The sequence below is a fragment of the Arvicanthis niloticus genome, chromosome 2 (assembly GCF_011762505.2).
Source record: "Arvicanthis niloticus isolate mArvNil1 chromosome 2, mArvNil1.pat.X, whole genome shotgun sequence".
In the NCBI taxonomy this organism is placed as follows: Eukaryota; Metazoa; Chordata; class Mammalia; order Rodentia; family Muridae; genus Arvicanthis; species Arvicanthis niloticus.
The window spans coordinates 119983876-120000452 of NC_047659.1; positions in this window are offsets into that span (position 1 = coordinate 119983876).

Here is a 16577-nt window from a genome sequence, read left to right on the forward strand (position 1 = left end):
TTTGGGGATTACAATTAAGTGATTGGATGAATCTCAGAAAAGACTTTGAACTTTAGAATCTTAACATTTTTGAGACTATTATAGACTATGGGGAGTTTGGAATGTAAATTATGCTATGGCTAGGTATGGCCCCTATAGACCCATGTGTTTGAACAAACCTATGGGGATCAGTTACTGGAATGTGGTTGTTTGACTATGCTTGGCCCAGGGAGTGGCACTATTAGGAGGTGTGGCCTTGTTGGACTAGGTATGGCCTGGTAGGAGGAAATCTATCATTGTGGGGGTGGGCCCTGGGACCCTCCTCCTAACCACGTGGGAGCCAGTGTTCTCCTAGCAGCCTTCTGATAAAGATGTAGAACTCTCAGCTCTTCCTGCATGATGCCTGCCTGGATGCTGCATGCTCCAGCCTTAATGACAATGGATTAAACTTCTATACCTGTAAGCCAGCCCCAAGTAAATATTGTCCTTATAAGAGTTTCCGTGGTAATAGTGTCTGCTCACAGTAAAGCCCTAAGACACAGGCAAAATATTCATATAAATAAAGTAGTGTCTAAAATATTTGTGCGTGTGCATGTGCGTGTGCCTCTGTGTGTGTGTGTGTGCGTGCGTGTGCGTGTGCGTGTGCGTGTGCGTGTGTGCGTGTGTGTGTGTGTGTGTGTGTGTGTGTGTGTGTGTGTGTAAGAGAGAGAGTGGGGAGGAAGAGGAAAAAGGAGAGGGAGAGAATACAACTTATGGTCCAGGTTGGGCATAGTAGTGCATTTCTTTCATCTCAGCACTCAGAACACACAGGCAGGAAGATCACTTTGAGTTTTAGGAAAGCCCATGCTATACAGTACACACACAGACACAGACACAGACACACACACACACACACACACACACACACACACACACACACACTGGAAAAGAAGAACAAAAATAATGACATAGATAAAAGAAGCACTGGAGAACTGGGAAAATACAATCACCCTGAGCACCATATCAGTTATTTGGAACCACTGCCCATACAATCATTTTCAAAAATTAATATTGTCAAGCATGATAGCATGTGCTATTAATCCCAGCACTTCAGAGGCAAATTTATATCTATGAATTTGAGGCCACCCTGTTCTACACAGTCACTTCCATAGCAGAATATGGTGGGACAGACACGATTTTAACCAGGATAAGTATTGGAATTCATATGTGGAATTCTGAGTGGTAGCATATACTTTGCTAGGCAGAACTACAGCCAAGAAAAGAGATATCATATTTATTTCTAATTTTCCAACATTATTAGAATATGTGGGTTAATTTGCATTTGAAGTCATTACTTTTCTTTCTGAATGAAACAAGCAAGATTTTTAAAAATTAATTGCTAGCAGCAGCATTGAAATAGCATGTCAAGGGGCAGGAGAGGAGTCTCAGTGGTTAAAGAGCACTGGCTACTCTTTTAGTGGTTCCAGTTTTGATGCCCAGTATCCGCAGGACACACATCCATACATAACTCCAGCTCCATGCGGATCTATTCCACTTTTGGGGCCTCTAAAAACATTAGGCATGCATGGGATACCTAGGTGTACATGCAATCAAAACTGCCATACACATAAATTTTTTATAGTTTAATGTATTTTAATATCGAACTTACAGAAACAGCACAGAAGACAGAAAACATTAAAAAACATGTACTCGCATGTAGGACAACTCAGTTAGAAAAGTATAGTGAATGGATGGAATGCACTGTATGATAAAAATGCCAAAAATACCATTTAGTTGCTGTCAATAAGAAATTTACTTTTTTTTAAAAAAAAAATCCAAATGCTGGCATTGTCCAGAAAGTTTTAACAGGTTTACTTATAATTGTTATAACATTAAACTGTTGAAATGTGTTCACTGAAACATTTTGCTTGCATTAATGTTTACATCTTGCATTTATATTAAAAGTCCACACACAAATGAATGTGAAGAAACTGCCAATACCTGATTCTTTCCCCTATGTTTCCGCTAACAATCATATACTTAGGTGTGGCCTTGTGGGTGTGGGATTTAATACCCTTTTCCTAGCTGCCTGGGTGGGAGTCAGTATTCTGCTAGCAGTCTTCAGATGTTGTAGAACTCTCATTTCCTCCTGAACATTGCCTGCTTAGATACTGTCATGTTCCTGCCATGATGGTAATGAACTGAACCTCTGAACCTGTAAGCCAGCCCCACTTAAATGTTGTCCTTTATAAGACTTGCCTTGGTCATGGTGTCTGTTCACAGAAGTAAAACCCTATCTAAGTCAGATTCCAAACCTCTGCCCAGTACTCCACTGTACTCAGTTCATTGACAGAGAGCCATAAGAGCTCACAGTACCTGTACTTTACCCCAGTAGCCCTGAAATGTGGGCCCAGTACCCACTGTATTGACCAAAGTAAGTGCCTGATCTTCTTCCTCATGCTGTTTTCACCTATCCCATTTCACTGTATGCCCAGTGTTTCTCTCCAGAGGCAAAGCCCAATACACCTGTCTTTTCTCCTCCTCTCCTGCAAGTTAGAGTTGTCTCTGGGAATGTTTGTCACATATCAACTTAATGCAGACCAGCAAAGGGAGCGCTCATGTTGCATTTGTTAACCACCCCCACTTATTTGCAAAAAAAAACACTATTTTTGATGATATTTGAGAGATTTCAATGAAAATTTTAATCAAAGCAAAAAACAAAAATCTCCCAACCAAAAAAAAAAAAAAAAAAGAAAGAAATTCCAGAGACAGAGTGTTTTAGCACAGAATTTGACCAATGACAATACCAATACTAACACTAATACTTAGCAAGCTATTCCACAAAATAGAAATAGAAGGAACAATGTCAAACTCATTCTATGAGGCCACAATCACCCCCCAATACATCAACCACACAAAGACTAAACAAAAAAAAAGATAGAATTTCAGAATAACTTTTTTTCCTGAACATCGATGCAAAAGTACTCAATAAAATACTGGCAAATGAAATCAAAGAACACATCAAAAACATCATTTACCATGACCATATAGGCATTCCAGGGATGCAGGTCTGGTTCAATATACAAAACTCCATCAATGTAGTCCACAGTATAATCCACCATATACACAAACTAAGAGAAAATACTCAGATGATCACCTCATTGGATGTTGAAAACGACTTTGATAAAATCCAACACCCTTTCATGTTAAAAGTCTTAGAGGGATCATAGATACAAGGTGCATATCTAAAAATAATAAAGGCAATATACAGCAAGCCAATAGCCAACATCAAATAAATGGAGAGAAACTCAAAGCAATTCCATGAAAATCAGAGACCAGACAATCTTGCCCATGATATTCCTATCTATTCTATATAGTACTTGAAATTCTAGCTATAGTAAGAAGACAACTAAAGGAGATCAAGGAAATACAAACTGGAAAGGAAGAAGCCAAAATACTTCTATTCACAGATACTTTGATAGCATACAAAAGTAACCCCAAAAATCCTACCACAGAACTCCTACACCTGATAAACACCTTCAGCAAAGTGGCTGGATACAAAATTAACTCAAAGAAGTAAGTAGCTTCCATAATACAAGCAATACATGGGCTAAGAAAGAAATTAAAGAAGCAACACCCTTCACAATAGCCACAAATAATACAACATATCTTGGTATAATTCTAACTAGGCAAGTAAATGTCTTATATGACAAGAATTTCAAGTTACCAACAAAAGAAATTGAAGAAGATATCAGAAGATGAATAGCTCTCCCATGCTCTAGGATGAGTGGGATTAAATAGTGAAAACAGCCATCTTATCAAAAGCAATCTATAGATTCAATGCAATTCTCACCAAAATTTCAACACAGTTTTTTACAGAGCTTGAAAGAAACTTCAACTTCTCAACTTCATATGAAAAAACAAAAACAATTTTAAAAACCAGGATACCATAAACAATCCTAAACAATAAAAGAATTTCTGGAGGAATCACCATCCCCAATCTTAAGCTATACTACAAAGAAATAATAATAAAATCTTCATGGTATTGGTATAGAAATAGACAGGTTGATCAAGGGAATGAAATCAAATCAAAGGACACTTGACTTTTGACAAAAAAGGAAAAAAACATACAGTGTACATCAGAAAGCATTTTTAACAAATGGAGCTGGTCTAATTGGATGCCTGCATATAGAAGAATGCAAATAGATCCATATTTATCATCCTAAACAAAACTCAAGTCCAAGTGGATCAAAAACATCAACATAAAACAGGATAAACTAGATTTATTAGAAGAAAAAGTGGTAAAAAGCTTTCAACACATTGGTACAGGAGACAATTTCCTGAATAGAACACCAATGGCTCAGGGCCTAAAATCAACAATTGATAAATGGGACCTAATGAGATTGAAAAGCTTCTACAATGCAAAGGACACGTTCAATAAGACTAAATGGCAGCCTAAAGAAGTTGGAAATGATCTTCACTAACCCTGCATTTAATAGAGGGCTAATATCCAAAATATATAAAGAACTCAAGATGTTAGATACCAACAATCCAAATAAACCAGTTAAAAATGGGGTACAGAGCTACACCAAGAATTCTCCAGAGAGGAATCTTGAATGGTGGAGAAGCAATTAAAGAAATGCTAAACATCCTTAGTCATCAGCAAATGAAAATACCCATGAGAGACCATCATATATGCACTGGAATGGCTAAGATCAAAAACTTAAGCAACAGCACATATTAGCAAGGATGTAGAGCAAGGGGAACACTCCTCCATTGCTAATGGGAGTGCAAATATGTATAACCACTCAGGACATCAGTCTGGCTCTTTGTCACTAAAATAGAAATAGTTCTACCTGAAGAACCAAGTATACCATCCTGGGCATATATCCATAAATTCTCCTGCATATGTTCATATATATGTTCATAGCAGCTTTATTCCTAATAGCCAGAAACTGTGAAGAACCAAAGTGTCCCTCAACTGAAGAATGGATACAGAAAATGTGGTTATTTTATACTGAAATTAAAAATTTTTAAATCTTCCACAGATGGAGTCAAGAGTACAGATCAGCTTGTTCTGTGCTCTGGGTCCTAGGAAACTAGCTATCCACAAGACAAAATAAATAAGAGTTCAGAGCTGGAAGTTCAGGACAGCATGACCAAGTGCTATGGGTACCAGGAACTAAAAATTGACCATAAGATAGATTGAATAGGGTTTGAGCTGGGAGTTCAAGTTAGCATGCCTGTACACCCTGGATACCAGGAACTTGGCTGACCACAAGATAGATGGCTGATTACATATAGGATCTTAGAGAATAGCCTGTTCCTTGTACCCTGTCACAAACTGAATAATGGGCTGGGACTTTCCACAGGTGCTCTCCAATAGCCCTCCCTTACTCCCACTGGGTTGTGGTCCCCCCCCCCCGAGTTGTGGTTTTGGGCTTTAAATTCTCTCTGTCTCCAAAGCCCAGGGGTCAGACCCCACTGCCCCTGCATGGGTCATGGGTCTTGACCTCAGTATACTGATTAAAATATGCCTCTTGCTGATTATATCAAGTTTGGTGTCTTGCAGTTAATGGGTGGCCATGAATACCCGAGACTTGGGTGAGGTCCTCCATTCGTGGGGGCCTTACACTACAACTCAGGGTTAGGCAAAAAGGACAGGGACTCCACAAAAGACCAAAACAGTCAACTAACCTGGACCCTTGGGAACTCCCAAAGATGGAATAACCAACAAAAGAGTGAGCATGGATTGGGCTTAGGCCCCCTGTACATATGTAGCAGATAAATCATTGCACAGTTCCAAAGTGAAGTCAAGAAAAGTTCCAGTAGTATAAATAACTCAGTGTCTAGCTTTGGGACTCAAATTGTGGGGAGCCGACAGAAGGCGGCTATCATCCTTGCAGCCATCTTGAGCCATATACCATGACCAGAGACTTGATTGCTTTAGCCTACAACAGCTGAGCACACTCTGATAACATCTTGCTTTAGATACCCAGGATTTTCCCTTGTGTGTGTGAGACTTAAAGGTGTGTGACTTAAGGGAGTGACTTAGAGATCAGATTTAGAGACAAGACCTAAGGGCATGATTAAAGGTGTGACTTAGAGGCGTGGCTTAGAAGTGAGACATATAAAAGGCGAGAGGCAGAGAGAAGAGCGTATCAGAGAATCAGACACTTCAGAGAGAACAACTTGGAGTTAGTTATTAGGTATTAGGCACTTGGCACTTGGAGGAAGAACTTAGAATTAGACATTAGGCACTCAGCACTTGGAAGAAGTAACTTGGAACTTGGAGGCACTAGGGACTAGGAACTTAGTTAGGACTTGGGACTTGGAGAGAAGAAGAGAGACTGAAGAATAAACGGGATTGAATCACACTCTGTCTGGTCTCCATTCCTGGCGTCCATCCTCACTCTCTCTCTTTCTGAACCCTGACCCGCGGACCTGAGCAGCTTGGGGCAGTGCAGGCTAACAAGTTAGTCCCCAAGGCCTTTGGCAGTTCGGGTCTCAACATTGACAGATCGGTCCAAGACATTTTGGCCCCCAAGTGTGGGGCAGAGAGGCTCTCAACATTTCTGGCCCACAAGAGTAGGGTAGCTGCCGGACGCAACATCAAATGTTCTGTGTCAAAATGTGATTGTGCAGCTTGAATTTTCTAGTTTTGCCCTCCACACCACACAAAACACAAGATTATGGCATAGGCTGATTTCCAAATTATCCCACGAATGCTTGTGATCTAAATGGCCATCCATCCAAATGTCTGAGAATCACTGACACACCAGGATTCCCTAGCAACTGAAGTTACACTTTCAGCAGTGGCCTTCCCTATCTTGAAGCGTTCAACTGCTTTCAACCATGCTGTGTCCCTCCAGTACACTCCCACTCAGCTGCTTTTTAATCTGTGAATATCAGAGGCATGCAAGATCTCCGAAGTTTTTTGCAGTGTTAAAAAAAAAAGCACCAGGCAATGGTGGCGCATGCCTTTAATCCCAGCACTTGGGAGGCAGAGGCAGGCAGATTTCTGAGTTCGAGGCCAGCCTGGTCTGCAGAGTGAATTCCAGGACAGCCAGGGCTACACAGAGAAACCCTGTCTGGGAAAACCAAAAAGAAAGAAAAGAAAAGAAAAGAAAAGAAAAGAAAAAAGAAAAAAATGCACTTTCTGTCTTCTAAGTATCAAGGGCCTGGGGTCACAGATGTTGATTCATAGAACAATTGAAAGGGACCCTGGAATAAATAACCAAATTCATATGTAATTAAAAATACCTGGGTTTTCAGTCTGCATAACTGAGCGAGCAGGAAATGATAGATGTTCATCTTTAGAATTTTTCTGTAGTGAGAGTTGAGTGAGCTATCTGAAGATCTCTGGAGAGTAAACACAGCTCTTCAAGGATTTTTTCTAAAAGGATTTCTGAGGTCAGAAACCCAAAGAATTACTTAGACAGCTGACACAGATCATTAAAATGTTTTCTAGCAGCTATCCAGAGAAGGTTGTCTGAAGAGTAAACACAGCTCTTTCAGAATTATTATTACTACTACTACTGTTGTTGTTGTTACTTGGTTTCTGATTTTGATAACCCAATAATTATTTTTAGAAGTTTTCCTTTTAACTTAGCTAGTAGATCCAAGAATTCTTCTATAAAGCCCATGAGCTATCTAGCAAGCTTTTAGAATTTTTACTAGCAGAGACCAAGCTGTCTTGAGCAGAAAGATACCTGTCTCAAATAGAGAGTTTTTAGAATAGCAAGAAACAGCTAGAGCAAAGTAGAACCCCTCACCCCTCACACACACACATACACCACAGACACACACAGAGAGGTGGAGCTGGCTTACCTCATCTGGAAAGCCAACTCAGCAGAACATAAGCCGCCAGCTTGAACACATGGTTTAACTTCAATTTGCTTGTTCCCTTACTGCTCTCAAACACCCTTCTCTTAACCCAGACCTAGGCAAGTTTGGTCCTTGGCATTTGTGTTCTTTTTCCTTTCTATATGTGAGAATTGTGGCATTGCCACATTTGTTTGTTACATCACAGATCATGATTAATAGGTAGCTGGCCCCAAGCAATCTACTTTCACAGTGTCATTCACTTTATTTTCAGCTCAGACATTGTATTACAAGACAAACTTCCCACAGGCATTTCTGTCCATCATTTTTATAATTTACATGTTTCTGCATGACTTTGAGCTAAGAATACCCTTAAAAATCTCTGCTTTTACCTTGTGACCAAGTTCATAAGAAGATTTAACTTAGCATGCTTAGGAGTAGGCAAACATCTATGTGAATGTACCCACATTCCCTAAGTAAAGTCCCAATGCTTCCTTTATTAGAAGAAAATCATTTCTTTGGAAATGGCTCCCATGATCTCCTTGCCCGGCACAATAAAAAAAAAAAAAATTCTTACCTCTCCTGTCTAGATAGTTGTACTGGCTATTCTTGATTTCCAGTTGTTGTAATCATCAGTGTTTGGGGTTTTGCTAAAGTGATTGGTGTGGGTATTACATTAGTTTAGGGTTATTAAAGCTTTCTCATAAATTATTGTCTGTGAGTCATAATCAGCTTCCGTTCTCAACATTTCAGAGCAACTATTCATGAGAGAACCTCAGTTGAGAGTGTGCCTTATCGCCCCATTGGAATAGCTGGTTGGTATGTCTGTGAGAGCTTGTGTTGATTGATGATTGGTGTTTGAAGCCACTTCCACTGAGGGTGGCAATATCCCTAAACAAGAGGCAGGATAAGAGAGCTAATTAGCTGAGCATGAGACTGTGCAAACAAGAGAGCAAGCCAGGAAACAGTGTTTCCCATATTTTTGCCTGTATTTTCTAGCTTCGGTTTCTGTCTTAAGCTCTCAAAGTGATGTACTATGATCTGAAAGAAGCATCAAGAAAAATTGTTCACTGGAGCAGACCCCTGCCCGGTCTGCTCTTGTGTGGGCACTGGGTTCCTCAAGACACATCTTGGAGGCTCCACTGATCCCAGAGTCATAGGTAGGAAGACCCACACACTTCCTACGCCCACAGCTGGGTGCTGGAAGCACTCAGATTCCATCAGATACCCAACCCCCCCCCACCCCTGCGGAATAGCACTCCCCTTCCTCCCCTCTCCAGGATCTGAGGCCTGGAGCAGACCTCTGCCCGGTCTGCTCTTGTGTGGATACCGGATTCTGCCTGAGACATTCTGGAAGGTCCACTCAACCCAGAGTGGCAGAGGTACCACAGAACCCAGAGCGGCAGAGGAACAACTGAACTCAGAGCAACAGACAACATATCCTAAGATATCCTAGAGGAGCCACTGCACTCAGAACAGTGGACACCTTATCCTGAGACATCCTAGAGGAGACACGGCACACAGAACAGCAGACACCTAGCTGCTCTGCTACCTTGGAGACACCTTATCCTGAGTCATCCTAGAGGTACCACTGTACTCAGAGCAGCTGGAGAAGATCACAGAGACATCTAAACCCCAAGGAGATCAGATAAAAGCAAAATAACTGGAAAGGCAAGCTTCAGTTAGAGACAGTGAGTACAGGTAGCACTAGAGTTAACCAGATGGCGAAAGGCAAGCGCAAGAATGTAAGCAACAGAATCCAAAGTTACATGGCATCATCAGAACCCAGTTCCCCAATCATAGGAAGCCCTGAACACCCCATCACACCGGAAAAGCAGGTTTCAGAATTAAAATCACCTCTCATGATGATGATAGAGGACTTTAAGGACATAAATAACACTCTCAAAGAATTTAAGGAGAACACAGTTAGACAGATAGAAGCCCTTAAAGAGGAAACACAAAAAAACCTTTAATGAATTGCAAGAAAACACAACCAATCAGGTGAAGAAATTAAGCAAAACCATCCAAGATCTAAAAATGGAAGTAGAAACAATAAAGAAATCACAAAGACAGACTACCCTGGAGATAGAAAACCTAGGAAAAAGTTCAGGAGGCATAGACACAAGTATCACCAATAGAATATAAGAGATAGAAGAGAGAATCTCATTGCAGAAGATACCATGGAAAACATTGACACAACTGTCAAAGAAAATGCAAAATACAAAAAGCTACTAACCCAAAACATACAGGAAATCTAAGACACAATGAGAAGGCCAAACCTAAGGATAATAGGTATAGATGAGGGGGAAGACTCCTAACTTAAAGGACCAGTAAATATCTTCAACAAAATTATAAAGGAAAATTTTCCTAACCTACAGAAAGAGATGTCCATAAATATACAAGAAGCCTACAGAACTCCAAATAGTTTAGACCAGAAAAGAAATACCTCCCACCACACAATAATCAAAACATCAAATGTACAAAACAAAGAAAAAGTACTAAAAGCAGTAAGGGAAAAAGGTAAAGTAACATATAAAGGCAGACCTATAAGAATTACACCAGGCTTCTCACCAGAGACCATAAAAGCCAGAAGATCCTGGACTGATATCATACAGACCCTAAGAGAACACAAATACCAGCCCAGACTACTATACCCAGCAAAACTCTCAATCAATATTGATGGAGAAACCAAAATATTCCATGAAAAAACCAAATTTACATAATATCTTACCACAAGTTCAGCACTTCAAAGGATAATTGGTGGAAAATCCCAACACAAAAAGGGAAGCTACAACCTAGAAAAAGCAAGAAAGTAATCTTCCAACAACCCTAAAAGAAGATAGCTACACAAATATAACTCCACCACCAATAACAAAAATAACAGGAAACAACATTCATTTCTCCTTAATATCTCTTAATATTAATGGAATCAATTCTCCAATAAAAAGACATAGACTATCAGACTGGATACATAAACACGACCCAGCATTTTGCTGCATACAGTAAACGCACCTCTGTGAAAAAGACAGACATTACCTCAGAGTAAAAGGATGGAAAACAATCTTCCAAGCAAATGTTCCCAAGAAACAAGCTGGAGTAGCGATTCTAATATCAAATAAAATCAATTTTCAACCAAAAGTAATCAAAAAAGATAAAAAAGGACACTTCATATTCATCAAAGGAAAAATGTATCAAGAGGAACTTGCAATTCTGAACATCTATGCCCCAAATGCAAGGACATCCCCACACATAAAAGAAACTTTACTGAAGCTTAAAGCATGCATTACACCTCACACAATAATAGTGGGAGATTTCAACACCCTACTCTCAGCAATGGACAGATCATGGAAACAAAAACTAAACTGAGACACAATAAAACTAACAGAAGTTATGAACCAATTGGACTTAACTGGCATCTATAGAACATTTCATCCTAAAGCAAAAGAATATACCGTTTTCTCAGCACCTCATGGTACCTTCTCCAAATAGACCATATAATTGGTCACAAAACAGACCTCAACAGATACAAAAAGATTGAAATAATCCCTTGTACTCTATCAGATCACCATGGACTAAGGCTGGTCTTTAATAATGACAAAAACAATGGAAAGCCCACATACACATGGAAACTGAACAATGCTCTACTCAATGATGACTTGGTCAAGGAAGAGATAAAGGAAGAAATTAAAGACTTTTTGGAATTTAATGAAAATGAGGATACATCATACCAAAACTTGTGGGACTCCATGAAAGCAGTACTAAGAGGAAAACTCATAGCTCTAAGTGCCCACAAAAAGAAACTGGAAAGAGCATACACTAACAATTTGACAGAACACCTGAAAGATCTAGAACAAAAAGAAGCTAATATACCCAAGAGGAGTACACGGCAGGAAATAATCAAATTTGGCAGAAATCAATCAAGTAGAAACAAAAAGAATTATACAAAATATGAACAAAACCAGGAGCTCGTTTTTTGAGAAAATCAACAAGATAGATAAACCCTTAGCCAGACTAAACAAAGGGCACAGGATGTGGAGAAAGAGGAACACTCCTTCATTGTTGGTGGGGTTGCAAGCTGGTACAACCACTCTGGAAGTTAGTCTGGTGGTTCCTAAGAAAATTGGACATAGCACTACATGAGGACCCAGCTATACCACTCCTGGGCATATACCCAGAAAATGTCCCAACATATAACAAAGACATATGCTCCACTATGTTCATAGTAGCCTTATTTATAATAGCCAGAAGCTGGAAAGAACCCAGATGCCCTTCAACAGAGGAATGGATACAGAAAATGTGGTACATTTACACAATGGATTATTACTCACCTATTAAAAATAATGAATTTGAGAAATTCTTAGGTAAGTGGATGGATCTAGAAAATATCATCCTGAGTGAAGTAACCCAATCAGAAAAGAACACACATGGTATTTACTCACTGATAAGTGGAGATTAGCCTAAAAGTTTGAAACAACAAAGATTCAACTAACAGACCACAGGAAGCTCATGAAGAAGGAAGAACAAGTGTGGATGCCTAGGTCTTTCTTAGAAGGAGCAACAAAATACCCAAGGGAGCAAATATGGAGACAAAGTGGGGGACAGAAACTGAAGGAGAGGTTGTATAGAGACCATTCCACCTGGGTATTCATCCCATGTGCAGTCACCAAAAATAGATGAATATATGGATGACAAGAAGTGAATGCTTACAGCAGCCTGATAAGGCTGTCTACTTAGAGGTCTCCCAGAGTCTGACATACACAGAGACAGATACTCACAGCTAACCATTAATCTGATCAAGGGTTCCCAATGGAGAAGTTAGAGAGTAGACTGAAGGAGCCAAAAGGATTGGTGGTACCATGAGGAGAGCAACAATACCACCCAGCCAGAGCTCCCCAGGGTGTAAACCACCAGCCTAGGAGCACATATGGAGGGACACATGACTCCATCTGTATATGTAGGGGAGGATGGCCTTGTTGGGCATAGGTGGGAGAAGAGATCTTTGGTCCCTCGAAGGCTGAACACTGAGTGGGGGGGGGAGGAATCTGAGGGTGGGGAAGTGGGAGTGGGGGATAGGTGACTGCACACCCTTATAGAAGCAGAAAAAGGAGGGATGGGATAAGGGGTTCCTGGGTGGTGGGGGGAATGGGGGTAAGGGGATAAAATTCTAAATGTAGACTCATTCCAATTACAGGGCCTCGAAAGAGTCCTGTATTGTTATTTTTCGTCACTACCTCCCCGGGTCGGGAGTGGGTAATTTTTGAGCCTGCTGCCTTTCTTGGATGTGGTAGCCGTTTCTCAGGCTCCCTCTCTGGAATCAAACCCTGATTCCCCATCACCCGTGGTCACCATGGTAGGCACGGCGACTACCATGGAAAGTTGATAGGGCAGACATTTGAATGGGTCGTCAAGGACACACATGCAGAATAGTTGACTGATTATATCTGCCTAGACAGAGTAATCAGCCCTTAATACTCCTGCATCACTAAGATCTGTCAGATGACTCTGGGCCAGAAGGCTGAAGATTTGATGCTCCAACGTTCAGTAGTATAGGGGTGTTCAGCGGTCTCTATAAATTGGCTATGTTTTAGAAGCTATGTTTAGTGCTTCCCATAACTTCAGTTAACTCAGTCATTCTGGATTTCTGACAGAGTTGAAGACCTATAGTCTCATAGCCAATCCTGGCTATTTACTTTGAGAGAAAAGATCTAAGTAGATGGTTTTCAGCTGACATTCATTCTAAAGCCCCCCCCCCCCCAAAAAAAAGGGGCCAGGATCAAAAGTAAGTGTTTTAGTTAGAAGAGATGACAGAGGTTCTGGTTAGTCAACAAAATGATGGACTGGGTATTAGGACTATCTTGTACCTCACTGATACAATTAGGAATAAGTATGCTCTAATTGTATTTTGAGAGAAAAGTTTTACTTTAACAGGAAGAGAGATATGTAGGAGGAGCTAAGTGGGAAGGAGTACTGAGAGGAAGAAATGGAGTAAGGAGAGAAGATGAAGGAGAGGAGAAGATAGGTGATGAGAGAGAGAAAGAGAGAGGGGGCATGGAGGCAGATGTTCACATGTCTCCACCAGTCAAAGATAGTTTTTATATCTAGGTTGGATATTGGGTTATGCTTCTGATTGAGCATTACCAAACTTATAAATCCTTTGATTAACATTTTAAAAAATTGTATGAAAGCAAAAAGGAAAGGGGGGGCATGGGACAGGGGTTTTCTAGGGAGGGGAAATGGGGAAAGGGGATGGCATCTTAAATGTAAATAAAATATAAAATAAAATAAAAAAATTTGAAATGTAAATATTATATTCAATAAAAGAGGGGAAAAAAAGGAAAGGTGTTAGAACCAACATCTTTAATAAAATGTCAGCCCTCTTAAAAAATACCTTGATACTAAAATTTGTTTTGAGAATTGTATATTGCAAAATACACAGCCTTGGTGTATCTACTCATCAAGCAAACTGAGCAGACCTGCTCAAACTTCTGAGGTCCTGGAATTCCCTTCTGGATGCAGTGAAGACACAGTGTCAGAGGCTTATCAATTTACTCTTCCCCCCACCCCTCTTCTAATATCTCAACACCCATAATCAGCTTGAAGAAGTTAATGAAGAGTCAACGCCCCTATTCCCTGGGCTTGGGGACTAAGAGGGTAAATATTGGGCTGTCTTTCTAGGGAAAAGTAGTGGTTTTGTGGAAACAGAAAGGATTAGCTAGGATTTATTGCATAGCCATAACCTATTGGTAGAAATCTGTACAATTATTATCAAGATGAAGTTATAACTTCTCAAATGGCACAAATTTACTTTGATTACAAATTTAAGGTTTTCATTGGTATGAGCTTTTTATTGATATAAAAGTGAGATGAATATTGAGACTCTCATAGGCATTGTACCTGTATAACACATTTACGAATACAAGGCTTAGACCCAGTCCTTCTTTAACTTTTTTTAACAGATTTGAGATGGTTAGCCTGTGAGTTAAGGGACTATAGCAAATTCATTGCTTGGAGTTTATTTTTAGGGTGTTTTCTATGTTTTATTTAGAAATAGCTGAGTGGAGTTAGCAGACAACAGTCCAGATTACCTTACATGGATAGTTGGTTTTCAAAACCTCAGAAGTCCACAGAATTGACGTTACAAACATTTCTGTAGTAATGTTCATTTTGATTAGAGACCTGTCTGTTCCTGACAGCTTCCTGTCTTGGATTCTAAGAAGAAATTGAGCATCTTTGGAGTTACTCCAGTTGTGTGAGACAGCCACTAGACAAGAATTGCCTCTTTCCATCTACAGACAAATTATTGTCCAGAAAAGGACACACTTACAGAATAGTCAACTGATTATATCTGCCTAGACAGAGTAATCAGCCCTTAATAATTCTGCAGCACTAAGGTCTGTCAGATGATCCTGGGCCAGAAGGCAGAAGAACAGATACTCCAACGTTTTGTAGTATAGGGAGTGTCCAGGTGTTCAGTAGTCTCTATAAATTGGCTAAGTTTTAGAAGCTATGCTTTGTGCTTCCCACAATTTTAGTTAACTCAGTCATTCTGGATTTCTGACAGGGTTGAAAACTTATGGTCTCATAGCCAATCCTGGCTATTTACCTTGAGAGAAAAGATTTGAGTGGATGGTTTTCAGCTGACATTCATTCTAAAGCCAAGGAAAAAGCCAGGTTCAGAACTAAGTGTTTTAGTTAGGAGAGATGACAGAGGTTCTGGTTAGTCAACAAAATGATGGACTGGGTATTAGGACTATCTTGTACCTCACTGGTACAAATTGGCATAATTATGCTCAAATTGTATTTTGAGAGAAAAGTTTTATTTAACAGGAAGAGTGATATGTAGGAAGAGCTAAGGTGGGAGGAGTACTGAGAGGAAGAGAAGGAGTAAGGAGAGGAGGAGAAAAAGGAGTGGAGAAGCTAGGTTATGAGAGAGAGAAAGAGGGAGAAAGACAGGGAGGCAGATATTCATGTGTCTCCACCAGTCAAAGATAGTTGATATATCTAGGTTGGGTATTGGGTTACACTTCTGATTGAGCATTACCAAACTTGTAAAGCCTTTAATTAACATTTTTTAAAAGTGTATTAATGCAAAAAGGGAAAGGGGGCATGGGATAGGGGTTTTCCCGGGGTTTGGGGGGAGGGAATGGGGAAAGGGGATGGCATCTGAAATGTAAATAATATATCCAATAAAAAATTTTAAAAAATAAAAAATAAAGAAAAATTGTTCATTACCTTAGTAGCAAGTTAGAACAAAAATGATACACAAAAATTGATTTTGATTCTGAACAGAACCTGGGGATGTCTTCTTTTGGAGGAATGTGGAAAATATAAGGACTGAGATGGCAAAGGGCATAGAAAGCTGTACACAGATCTTCATCTGCTCTTCTTGTAGGACCTGGCAGAAGACACTGTTTAGACCAATACAGGCAGAGGAAGTTGAGGTCATAGGATTTCACTGGGAAATAGATTCTATGAAAAAATTTAGCTAGAGGTCATGTGTGATATTTTGGCCACAAATGTTTTTTATTCTGTCCATGACCTGTGAAATTGAGTAAGAGGAATCAAAAGATAAGGGGCTGATTCTTAGTTTGAATATTGAGTCTGTTGGATGGTATTACCTGTAACACATTCAGGACTTCAGGGAGAAAACAAAAAACAAAAAGTGGAGTAGAAAGAAATGCAAAGTCTGGTTTGAAGAGAAAAACAGCACTACATAGTTTCAGATGGCAGTCAGTGCTGACACAGAGGCAAGAATTTTCAAGGACATTATCACCATTAAAGAGAAAGTCCTTGCT